Below are 13,490 nucleotides of genomic sequence, written 5' to 3' on the forward strand. Positions count from 1 at the left end.
GTTCATTAATTAATTTAATAAGAGGTCTTCCAAATAGAGTTAGAGCACTAAGCAGACACAGAGGTGGACCCACACACTATTAATTTTTCTTTGCGGGATATTAGAAATTGAGCAGGAATAGAAATTTTAGGTTGTTAATTTTACAATTTTTGTTTATTTTCTATTTTTTTTTTCTTAAAGAATTTCTTGCTTTCGGTTCATCTGTATGAAAATACGAAGTAAAAATAAATCTTTATTTATATCACTCCATTTTTCTATTTGACCTTATGAACAAAAAATAAAATACACATTTTCATAATATCCACTTCAATTGTTGAGAAGTGTATATCAATCTTTCGACAAAGGACCTGATAAATATAATTATTATTATCACAACACGTTAAAATATTTAAAACTAACATACTAATTTTAGAACTCAAGCCATAATTTCTTATCTATCGTGAACATACTCGTTCCATTCATTAATTTTTTATGTTTATATCTACTACTGTGGTTTCTTTGCTACACCAAATCTACTATTAATGCTTTAGCACAAATCTTTATTTGGAGTATAATATGATGTAATAAATATTGTGGTAAAATAACTGTTAGTACTGGTTAGGAATGTTGGGATGTATAATGTATATGTATGATATAATGACAATTACTCGACTTGCACGTTTGTGAAAGCTATCCGCAAGTTTTTATTTGACACTGAATGTATTCTTAGTACGTATTTATTCTTTCTGTATATTTTGCCTAATTTCCGCACATTTGCATGACACCTATATGTAATTTTTATGGTCTATAACATAATTATCTTTTTATATGTTGGAATTCGATGTTTACTTAATGTACACGGTTGCTAAAATGTTTTTCATAATGACAATCTTGTTCTGATACAAAAATGTAAGTAAATTTTTAATGTCAAATTCACAAATTCATCGACAAATTTTCTGACCTTTTTCTTTCTTCTATCTCCTTTTTGCTCAGAATGTCAATTTTGAGACCACAAAAAGATGCAAAAAAGTTTGCGACTCTATCTCCCGTGCTTTACACTAAATCTCTCCCTCTCCAAATGTCATGTTATAGGTTTTAAGGACTTCTTCTTCTCATTGCGCCGTCTCCTTTCGAAGGTTGGCGATCCAAATGGCAATTGTAGTTCTGGAAACTGCTGCGCGAAAGATCTCTGCGGATGAGCGGTCGAACCATCTCCTCAGGTCTTTCAGCCACGAGTTCTGGCGTCTTCCTACTGATCATTTGCCCTGTACTTTTCCTTCCAGTATAACTTGAAGTAATTCATATCTTTCGCCTCTCAGCACATGACCCAAGTGTTGCATTTTCCTCTCTTTGATTATTCTTAGTAATTATTTTTGTTTACACATGCGACGAAGTACCTCAACATTAGTAATTCTTTGTACCCATGGAATCCTCAACATTCGTCTGTATATATACATCTCAAAGGCATCTATTCTTTTTTCTATTTCAGAGTCCATTGTCCAACTTTCACAGCCATACAGTAAGACAGAAAAAACGTAACATCTGATCATTCGGATTCTAAGCTGTAGACTAAGGTCTGATCTTGTAAAAAATGTTTTAATGCTCATGAATGTTTTCCTTGCTTGTTCGATTATTGATAGAATTTCTTTTTTTGGATTACACTGACTATTGATATTTGTTCCCAAATATTTTATGGAATTTACCTGTTCTATTATTTGACCCTTGGCATACACCTGTACGTTTATTGGCGTCTTTGAAAATACTAAAGTTTTAGTTTTGGAAACGTTTAGATGTAAACCGAACATTTCGCTGTGGTGAACTACCGCATTTATTATATTTTGTAGTTCTTGTGCGTTGCTTGCTATTAAGACGGTATCATCAGCATGCCTGATGTTGTCTATGCTGATTCCGTTAATCTTAATTCCGCCTTGGACCTCGTCTAATGGTTCTCTGAATATAGACTCCGAATACAAATTAAAGAGTAGCGGTGATAAGACGCAACTCTGTCTCACTCCTCGTCAGATTTGTATGTCTTCGGATGTTGTGTGCTCTATTTCAATTGTTGCCGTTTGGTGCCAGTATAGTTCTGAGATAATTCGCAAGTCTTGTTCGTCAACTCCAGTTGTTCTCAGAATTTCGATCATCTTTTGATGGTTAACGCAGTCAAATGCTTTTCGATAGTCAATAAAACATGCATATACATCTACATTCATGTCTCTGCATCGTTGCGTTAACACATTTAAAGCAAAAAGAGCCTCTCGTGTTCCCAATCCGTTTCGAAATCCGAATTGAGTGTCACTCATCTGGAACTCGCACTTCTTGTAAGGTATTTTAAGGACTAGGCGGCTCTAATAATGAAAATTAAACAGCGACCGGTCAATGGAAGTGATAAATTTTATTGATCTCATTGAGAATCGTAAAAAATGGCAAAAATCGCGCAAGGTTTATTTATTTAACAGCTTTATAAAAACTGACTTTATTTGTGGAAAAATGCAAGAACTGCATACGGAAGCTGCACTCTTTGCTTTTAAAACGCATTTTGATTTTTGTCGATAGGACACTTTGATGTGTCACACACTGACATTCAAAATCAACGAACATTTCGGTTTAGGAGTGGCAAACTTTTATGCATTTTTTTTGGGGTTCCTAAAATTGACTTCTCTGCAAAATTTAGCTTGTTCGTCTAGTTTTTAGAGATCAAATATCTGACCACACTGGACTATCTTAAGTACAACTTAGTTATTAGAAGTAAAAAAATATTCTCACTAAATGTTGGCGTTTTTGCCTTTGGTCAACAGAAATGTATCGATAATAGTAATTCTTGAAATTTGATAGGAGTATTTTCGAGGGCTATTAATACTCTGGTATGAGGACAATTAATCCCCAATATCCTCTTGTGTTCTTGAATAAAAGTACTTCCAAAGATAAAATGGTAGAATAAATTGACCGTAACGATCTAAACAAAACTAAAATGTAACTACGCAAGTTTTTTTTAAGATTTTATTAAAACCCATTTCTTTGTTTAAAAGTATATGGCAACTATTGTGTCTTTATTTTAACATGTACGAGACATGGATGTGTAGAGCCATGTAGACGACAAAGATGTGTACTGTTTCCTCTACCTTTTAATGTTCCCAGAAGAGATATTTAAAGAGGCAGTCGAAGATATCATTGCTTAGCTTTGTGCCCTCCAAAATAAAATTCTGGCAGGACCCTGGTCTACCTGGCCTTTCGGTATACGACCGTTAGCGCCTACACTGCCCCTATGAGTCCGACACCAAAATAAAGGTGCCACGCCACGTACGCCAGGCACGTTTCGTGGGGCTTCGCTTCACCTTCCCCGTAGTACCTGTGTTGCGATTACCTCACCTACCCGTTATCCCTTTCCACAGGCGGATAGGTGACGCAGACAGAGGAATTTCCACCTCGCACGTAGACAGGTCGCCGCCGAGGATCTCTCCTCTACCACCCTTAAATCTCCTGGCGGGTACGTGCCGGGGCACCAACCCCACGATTGGCACAAGGCCAAAAGAGGTGTGTATGGGCCCAACTCGTTTAACCTCGCCTGGTTCTCTTGGAATGAGAGTAGAGTGGTCCCATGAGAGTCTCGGCTCGGATACTAGGAGTGTAGACCGGTGACCGTGACCCCTAAGCGCCTCGAGTGCGTTTCTACAAACCCAACACCTCAAGCGACGGCTCTCCACCTCTCAATTCCTACCCATAAGTCGCCTCCTACGATAGGCAGAGCCTTCTCGCCTCGGTCGTATTCTTATCTCCGCTAGCCGAACGGAGAGTCGAAGATATCAATGAAGGCATATCAAGTAACGGAACGCTAGTGAATGACCTCAGAAATGCAGAAGATAAAATATTCCTTGCAGAGAGCAAAGAAGGGCTGCAGATTTTGGTTGATCGCACTACACAGTACTACGAGATGTATGGAATTGCTCTGAAAACAAAAAAAAACAAAAATTATGATTGTCAGTAAGAATAATATTAAAGACGCTTGAATCTACGTTAAAGGAAGAGCCTTAGAGATAGTACGCAGATACAATTACCAGGAAAATGAGCTAAATGAACAACAGAACCGCAACCTTAAAAGAAAACGATGCATCGAGATAGCCAGAAGCGCTTTCAATAAGATGAAAGAAGTATTATGCATCGAAAAACTGGGAATAGAGATTAAAATGCTACAATTTATCAGATGCTACATATTATCTGTTCCGTTATATGGAGTTGAATGCTGGACCGATGCAACTGAAAAAAAAATTAACTTTGAGATATTGTGTTATCAAAGACTGTGGAAAATATCATGGACACAACATGTAACAGGAAATACTCAACAGTATGCAGGAAAGGAAAATGAGTTACTTGCTCATATACTAAGAAATTAAAAATATGAGTTGATGCGATTGGTTATATAAGGAAAGGCGGAAGATGAATGGAAAAACAATAGTATAACTATCGAGAACAGCTGCAGTCAGAGTAAAATGGGTCGTAATAATCGCCAAGTTCTCAAAGGATGAGGCACACTGAGAAGAAGAAAAAAAAATATAATTATGGAAGACTAAAAGTATTTCTTGTATTTTGTCACGTAATAAGGACGCATGTTAAAGCCGCGCAATCTTTACTATAGATAAACAGATAAATTTATAGACTGTATGTACTTTGTGGCATATTATTGACATCTAAACTTTCTATTAGCATAATTCAAAAAAGTTGCCAAATTTCTCACATTTTTGGCACAAACTTAGCTAACAAGAGATCATTCAACGCTTGTATTGATACTTTAATTGCTTTTTGGACCAAAACAAGCCTGCAGTATTTTAAAAATAGTGTTACGCAACCAACGAACTAAAACATACCTGTAAGGTGTATGCTCTTTCTTGTACTTTTTTTAGAAGTAAAATAAATATTTTGTAATATACACCTGCTGAAAAAATATACTTTTGCCAATATTTCATTAGAATAGTTGAGGCGCAGGTGTTGCTTTTTTTTATAAAAATGCCAAATATACAAGATCAAAGAATACATACATTGAGGGATAAACACATGGACTAGTGATATTTTTAACGAGAATATAAATCGAATATTCTCTGCGTATTTTATATTTTTAACTTTAAATTTTTTAGAAACTTAAAAAATGAACATTGAGTAACTAGCCATTCATTTCCTCTTATTTTTCCATAACTTCTCTTCCACCGTTTTCTTCAAAAACTTGTAAAATCATACCCCATCGCGTTTTATGTTTTCTTCACAAAGTCCTACGTTTTCTATTTCTATTTTTTGCCTATAGCAGCCGTTATCGTAGTGTCTACTTTCATTTTCTTTCTTATTAGTTTATTTCATTTATTATATAAATATGCTATGTTAAACCCACGTATTTTCTACAGTACAAAGAGTTACTAATGTTGAGGTACTTCGTCGCATGTGTAAACAAAAAGAATTACTAAGAATAATCAAAGAGAGGAAAATGCAATACTTGGGTCATGTGCTGAGAGGCGAAATATATGAATTACTTCAAGTTATACTGGAAGGAAAAGTACAGGGCAAAAGATCAGTAGGAAGACGCCAGAACTCGTGGCTGAAAGACCTGAGGAGATGGTTCGACCGCTCATCCGCAGAGATCTTTCGCGCAGCAGTTTCCAAAACTACAATTGCCATTTGGATCGCCAACCTTCGAAAGGAGACGGCGCAATGAGAAGAAGAAGATCTTCCACAGTTCGATATTTCTTTTATGTATTATTTTTAATTGGAATTTAATTTAAAATTGGAATATATATGTAAAAGGTCAAAACTGACCGATAAGGGCATAAACATAATTGGAGAAAAGCTCGGCCAAGTAAGGTTCAACAACATATACAACTCTGGATAAATACCAACAGAATGGCTAAACTCTGAGTTTATTGCACTTCTAAAAAAACCAGGAGCCAAAAAATGCGAAGATTACCGTACTATAAGCCTCATGAGTCATCTCCTAAAATTGTTCCTAAAGATAATTCATAAGAGAATCTACAAGCTGTATGAAAGTCAAATTTCCTTCAACCACTTCGGGTTCACAAATGCTGTTGGTACTAGAGAGGCTTTGTTCTCAGTACAAGTCTTAGTTCAGAGATTCAGAGACGTCAACTGCACCGTATACGCATGTCTGGTTGATTACGAGAAAGCGTTTGATCGAGTACAGCACGCCAAGATAATGCAAATACTAAAAGAAACAGGAATTAACAACCAAGATCTGAAAATAATTAGAAGTCTCTACTGGAATCAGACAGCAAATCTTAGAGTTGAAGGTGAACACACTGACTATGTGAAAATCATGCGTGGAGTAAGACAAGGCTGTATTTTGTCTCCTCTAATCTTCAATCTGTACTCTGAAAGAATATTTATCGAAGCTTTGCACGAAACTGAAAAAGGTATTCTACTAAATGGTTACCGGCTAAACAACATCAGATATGCAGATGATTCCATAGTATTTGCGGACAACTTAGAAGACCTACAAGTTCTTATAAACAAAATAACGTATTACAGTCAACAATATGGACTCAATATAAACGTTAAGAAGACAAAGCTTATGATAATTAGCAAGAAAAGAATAACAGAAGGTCAACTCTACGTTAACCAATCCCCTGTAGGAAAGAGTGACGCACTACAACTACTTCGGCACCATAATAAATGAGGAATGGACCAATAACCAGGAGATTAGAGCACGCATCGGAAAAGCTAGATCCACCTTCAATCGGATGGGGACCTTCTTCAAGAGTCACAACCTCTCTCTTGATACAAAAGTAAGAATGCTGCAATGCTACGTCTTCTCTGTCCTTTTTTATGGTGTTGAATCGTGGAATTTGAACGACGATATGTGCAAAAAAAATGGAAGCATTTGAGATGTGGCTATATCGGAGAATGCTTAAGATCCCGTGGACTGACCGAGTCACAAATGAGGAGGTCCTCAGAAGAATGAATAAGAACCGAGAGGTACTGACCACCATCAAATCTCGAAAGTTACAGTTCTTCGGACATATTACGCGAAAAGAATCCAGATGTGCTCTCCTTCAAGCCATCCTGCATGGAAAAATATTTGGAAAACGAGGTCCAGGAAGAAGAAGAACATCTTGGTTAAAGAACCTCAGAATCTGCTTCAATACAACATCTGTGCAGCTTTTCCGCGCTGCTGCAGATAAAATAAAGATTGCCATGATGATCGCCAACATCTGTAACGGATAGGCACATCAAGTAGAAGAAGAAGAAGTGAGGTTTGCAGATGATATTGTGCTAATAGCTGATAGAATAGATAAGGCCAAAGAACTTTTAAATAAGCTCTACCTTCTCTCACTAGAAGGGGGATTGAAAATAAATATATATCTAAAACCCAGACGATGACAAATCTTGTAGTCAGCAGAGATATATGCGTAGAAGCAAGATCCATAGACCAAGTAATGGCCTACAAATACCTAGGTCAAGAGATTCGCATAGGAAAAGATAGCCAAATCGTTGAGCTTCTCCGTCTTATAAGACTGACTTGAGCAGCCTTCGGCAAAATAAACCACATTTTCAGATCGTCCGACATACCAATATGTCTTAAAGGAAAAACCTTTAATCAGTGTGTTTTGGCACTGTTTACGGCACTGATTTACGGAGCGAAAATGTTGTCTATGAGAAGGAGAACAGTGAAAAAGATCCACGTTGCTCAAAGGGCGATAAAGCGTTGTTGGAGCAATGTTAGGCGTTTTAATACGAGACAAGATCCAAAACCGCCATCTACGACGAAGATTAGAAGTGGCTGATGCTATAGAGAGAATAGCAACACTGAAGTGGAACTGGACAGGTCACGTGGCTCGAATGACAGATAACAGATGGACAAAGCGGAAGGGAGACCAAGAGATGATGCCCTCCAAAGCAAAGGACGTCCACCAACACGTTCGACTGACGAACTAGAACGTTGCCATAGGAATTGGATGCAACAAGCACAAAATCGAAACATATGGAAAATTATGAGGGAGATCTATATCGAGCAGTGGACAAGCGAAGATTGAATGATGATGATGATGATTGATCTTTATTTTCCATTCTGTATTCACTTATAGTAACTCCACTTCAAAGTATTCGTATTTATTAAAGTAGTTAATTATTCTGCTTTCTCTTTCGATATTCTTTTGTGCGTATACTTTATTCTGCATCATTTGGAAGAGATCATTATCGTCAACAAAATGTGTTAGAAATAAATCGACATAATATTTATATCTATAATTTACAATAAAGCGCTTGCCAAAGTACATACTGACAATCTTTTGATACTATTATCTCGAATATTTAGTAATTAGGGTAAACAGGAGCAGAAGAGGGGACAACTGAAGAATTTGAAATCATCAATAAGGTATAAAACAGGCATATAACCTATAGCCACTCTTGTTTAATCGATACTTCGAAGTTATAATAAATAGATACTTCGAAGTTATAATAAATAGAGTAATTTCTAACCAAGACAAATTGATGAAAATATGTCATATTATGCAAAAACCCCAGGTACTAATTAATAGAATACTATAGTATAGCGAAGAATGCGGATTATCCTTATTTATTAATATTATTAAATGGTTGAATGTGTCAGAAAATATGCTGTTATGAAAATGGGCTTAAGATCAATTTGAAGAAAACTAAATACATGATCATGACTAAATCAGCATTTACAAACATCCAACTGGTTATGGAAAATATTGTAGTTGAGAGCGTAGATACCTCTAAATACTTGGGAACAGGGATATTATGAAATATAGATCAAACCAAAGAAATCAAGACACGTATTGAAATAGCACGTGCATCATTCACTAAACTTAAAAAGTTTCTATGTTGTCGGGATATAAGGTTAGAGCTATGACTAAGGATACTTCGATGTTATGCATTCTCTACTCTTATGTATGGTATGAAGGCTTGGATGTTAAAACAAGTATATATAAATAAATTGGCCGCTTTTAAATTTTGGTGTTACAGAAGAATCCTGAGAATATCATGGATTCAAATAGCGCCATACTGGAAATAAATAGAAAGATAGGAAATGAAGCAGAAATAATATAATCGAATCATAAGAAAGAATTATAATCAAGCTGTAAAAGTAATTTAGAGATGAAATCCCCAAGTAAATAGGACCAGAGGAAGGCTGCGTAAAAGGTGGATAAACGACGTAGAGGAAGATCTTGAAGACATGAACATCAGGCAGTGGCGAACGGAAGTTTCTAACAGAGCAGAATGGAAGATAGTTGTTTAGCAGGCCAAGACCCAAAAAGGGTTGTAGCGCCATTAGAAGAAGAAGAAGAAGAAGATCAATCGATAAAACTTAATACTTAGGACTTGTGATAAGAGTGCCAAAATACTCATTATTACAATGTACACAAGGTAAAATTTGAGGAAAACAAAATATGGGAAAACGAAGAATATCCTGGTTTAAGAATCTGAAGAAACGGTTTGAACGCAGTAGTGCAGTACTATTTAAAACTGCTGTCAACAAATTTTGGATAATCATGATGATTCTCAATATTCGATAAGATGGAACTTCTACAGAAGATGGAAAGCAGAGTTAAATTAAATCAAATCTCTAGAGATACAGAGAGAAACACGAAAGCAATGTTTTGCGGAAGAGATTTGTATTAATTAAAAATTCGTCTTATGGTCTGTCAATCATCAGTTGTGTCTGGGATCAAAAATGTAATTAATAAACTAGAATTAGAATTAGAGAAAGAAGAATGTAAAAAGGACAAAAGGAAATATACTTAAAATAAGAAAAGAAATATGTAAGATCCAACCCAAATAATTTAACAACAACCCATAGAAATAACACGAAATTATGATAATAGAACAATTTATTGTAACGACCAATTACGAGTACATACATTAATGACAATAAAAAATATTCATAAAAGGTTTCACTAAATGTTCCTATACATGTTGAATGCCCTTTATATGCCGTAGAGTTGATCTTCTTGCATTGCGCTTAATAGTGAGTCTCCGCTTTATTATGTTTTAGTTTTTTAACAGCTACGTTCCCTTCGGCTACTTAAGTTGGGTTTGTTTCTCTTTTGTCCCGATGATCCAGTTCAATTTCGTCATCGAATTCATCGCTATTTCCTTCGAATCCTTTCCTATAGGTTTTACTTTTGTATTTCAATCTATTCTGTGAGCATGCTGCCCTCTTTATCTCCACCAATTCCTGTTCTTGATTTAAAATCCTTTTTACTTTTGTTCATTTTTTGGATCTAGTTTCGGTCGTTTTGTTCACTTCTTCTAGTTCACGAAGTTCCTTTGCTGTATTTTCTTTTTTTTTTTTCTTCAGTGTATTTTGTTTGGGGAACTCTTTCCGTAAGCGTGACCTAGTATGCCGGATGTTTATCTCTAACTCATTTGCCGACGTATCTGGAAGTAGCGAGCAGTATCGCTTTTTGTATGGTTTTATAAATAAGTTCAGTAAGATCAAAGCTATTTGATATTCTCTAAGAGGCTTTCCAGAATGTCACCAGCAGTTAAGGGACACTTTATGTGCTTCATTGTCTTCTGATTTGTACCTTATGAATTTTATATCTAGAAATTCTTTCGCTATATTTAAAGCGCTTGGTTGTTTGTCCAGTTAGTTTATTAACATAATGTGATTTCCTCTAGCTTATCCTATGAGCTCAAAGTATGAGCATTTCAAACCATATTATCAGGACATATTTTTAATAAGAAAGTTGGTTGGTACTGCAGAAGCTGCAGTTTTTTAGCTATCTTTTGATGGAGTATATTTCCGACTGAGTTATATTCAGTTGCGTCAAATGCCTGGCATTCGCCGGTAAGACGTTGGATTATCTTTTGAAGTTGAAATAAGTATCGTCATCGTACCTGAAGATATTTGAGGATATTTTTAGTTTTTGGGTGGGATTACCTGATCCTGAATTAAAAGTAGGAAACTTTCGGTTTCGGAAAATATTTTTGGTGATGTCAATCAATAGTTTGACCCTATATTGTCGACATAGTGCTGGTTGACTTCAATGAGATGACGCCCATCAGCAGAGGTTTAGAGGTTTATCAATCCAGATGCGCATTTTTGAAGTTATACTTCTATACGCACGGTCGGCGTTGGAAATTTGCATGAGAGTGAATCTGTGAAACCATTACATATGTAAGATAATGAGTAAGAGAGATACAGAAGATATATTTTCTCTCTCTTCCTCTCTCGAGAATAAAAATGTTCCTTTTGTATATTTAATATTATATATATATATATATATATATATATATATATATATATATATATATATATATATATATATATATATATATATAATATTGTATATATATATAATATTATATATAATATAATATGTATTAATATTATTATTTATGTGATATGTTTTGTATTATTTAAAATTAAACGTTTATAATTATTTTAGGCTTTTGTATGTCAAAATAATCACTGTTTTACCGAGAACTGTCAATTTTGAAATCCGTTAGTGTCATGTCTAATTGGCAAATCCTTTACGTGTTTGGTTCATACGCTGGTGGTTGTGAGTTCGAATCCCAATTATGAATTTCCTTTTTTATTTTTGAAATATTTAAAAACCTCACGTTAAATATATTTATACATTAAATATATGTAATATACGCAAAAAACATAAATTTTAAAATAAAATGAAAATTTACAACATAATCCGAGTTGTTGGTTTTTTATTTTTATCTTCGTAAAGTAAGATATGTATATTGGCAGTTTTAAATACTTATGAATATTACATTTTAATTTATATTGTATTATTATATTGAATTATGTTGCAGTGTATTTATTGTATTGTAATTTTTATATTAATAACCTGTTAGGGTAAAAGAAAGGGGAGAAAGAAAGAATATTAATAACAAAATAAACAATGAATTTTACTGCAGAGTATGTGTAATTTTTTTTGCATTTAACTCCTTTTATACATATATACAAATAAAAATATATATTTTCATTAAAATATTGATACAATCCTTCATTTACTATACTCCTATTACAGGTCAAATGTTTATATACAGCAAACGATGCACCATATACCTATATAACTAATTCTTTTTCTATTTCTGCTCTCTCTTACCTATAGCATTACATATGTAATGATTGTGCAGATTGACTCTTATAGAAATTTTTAACGGCGAACGCGTGTATAGAAGTATAACTTCTACCGGCAGTCCCACTGGACTGCCACACCCGTTTTTTTTTGTTATTAGATAAATGGTGAATGCGTTGTTTTTCTTTTTCCTAACGCGTTGTTGTGTCATGTAATGCATAAATTAGCGATGTTAAGTAGATGTTTTTCCCTCGTTTAATTTTAAAAGGCGTAGGGATACTTTTTGGCGTTTGGAAAAAACTCAACCTCGTATATAAATGCAAACTCAGTGTAGTTATGCTTTTAGTAACTGTGTTAATTATTAAAATCATGCGTTAAATGTATGTCCAAAAAGCATAGGTTCATGTTTAGAGTATTCTAGTAATTTTCTTATCTACTGATTTAAAAATTGAAGGGATATACTTTTTAAAATTCCCCTAAAAACCTGCCCGAATGGCGCAGGCTCATGTTTAGCCGCCACTCTGTCTAGTAATCGCTTTAATCTTCGAACCAATATTGCGTGCCAATACCGATAACACCCTTGATTTCAGTCTTAATCAGATCAATAGCTCTTTTCAACATTACCTACAATAAAAAAAATTAACTTCTTTGCACACAAATAACGATTTAGCGAATCTCTATCCCCTCCAACGCCTACGTAAGTTCCACACCCCCATTTTCAGTTTACAAACAGGTGGGTAGACCAGGACGCATGTCCTTTGAAATTTCAGAGGGTAACACAAGGGCGATTGGCAGTTTTCCAGGAATTTTCAGTGTATACGACAGTCTTTTCACGTATCAATTTGATTATTCATATATAGATAAACAGTGATTGTGAAAACGAGGATTCTGATCAGGTAATAATTTTTGTAGTGCAATTACAGGAACTGATAAGGTTAATATATTAGGCAAACAGAGGGAAATGTATATCCCCATGATGTTTGATTACGAAACACTACCATGTGGTGCTGTTATAGATTTTCGTCTATTGCGATGAATTTTGTGGTTTGGTGTTTAGTTTTGTCGAAATTAGTACATGGAAAATAATCTACTATTTGGTGAGGTTAGAACTTTTTATGCAATTGTGGTAAACGTGTAAATGTTTTAAGGTCAAAGGTCAATGACAGTTTTTCTTCGTATAAAAAATCTTTTAATCTTATTACTCTTTATAATTTTAGAATAACATTATTTTTTTTTAACTTAAAAATTATTTGAAAAATTATACTGTATTCGTTATAAACAGACGTCATCTAAATATGGCCAAAAGACAGTAGCTGTAAGTAGTGCAAAATAATGTGCTAAAAATATGCTCTGGAAAATAACTACCAATACAGTAATGGGAAATAAACGTAAAATATTCTAAAAACATGTTTTTTCTTTATAGAAAGTCCTCTGTGAGCTCCATTTGCA

General features: G+C 34.6%; 1 protein-coding gene across 2 annotated transcripts in view; it reads left to right on the plus strand.

Annotated features, from left to right (window-relative positions):
* LOC140432444 (solute carrier family 2, facilitated glucose transporter member 1-like) overlaps nt 1-13,490 on the plus strand; it is a 219,037-nt gene that overhangs the window by 78,773 nt on the left and 126,774 nt on the right. Inside the window, exon 1 of one of the 2 annotated variants that reach the window (XM_072520352.1) lies at nt 12,810-12,937. The exons of the other annotated variant lie outside the window; for it this stretch is intronic. The gene's annotated coding sequence lies outside the window, so the exon portion shown is untranslated. Of the gene's footprint in view, nt 1-12,809; nt 12,938-13,490 lie in introns of those variants that run through there. 2 annotated transcript variants of the gene reach the window in all.

The sequence above is a fragment of the Diabrotica undecimpunctata genome, chromosome 1, assembly GCF_040954645.1.
Source record: "Diabrotica undecimpunctata isolate CICGRU chromosome 1, icDiaUnde3, whole genome shotgun sequence".
NCBI classification, from domain to species: Eukaryota; Metazoa; Arthropoda; class Insecta; order Coleoptera; family Chrysomelidae; genus Diabrotica; species Diabrotica undecimpunctata.